Genomic DNA, 246 nt, shown 5'->3' on the forward strand with positions numbered 1-246 from the left:
TTCGTAACAAATGCATAGTATTACAGAAAGGAAAAACAAATCAACCAAGAAGGGGAAGAAATTTGCATTCGAAATAAGTGTATTGGTTATAATGAAGAACACTGATAATTGCTGCAGTTACTTCAGTTAATATACATTAATTGTTATTGAATTGGGATTTATAATAATAAACACCACGGCGTTAACTCATGGTTAGTAAAGAACTGTCTTGATTACCATAATAATAATGATACTATGGAAATATAC

Source organism: Penaeus monodon, chromosome 24 (assembly GCF_015228065.2).
Source record: "Penaeus monodon isolate SGIC_2016 chromosome 24, NSTDA_Pmon_1, whole genome shotgun sequence".
NCBI lineage: Eukaryota > Metazoa > Arthropoda > Malacostraca > Decapoda > Penaeidae > Penaeus > Penaeus monodon.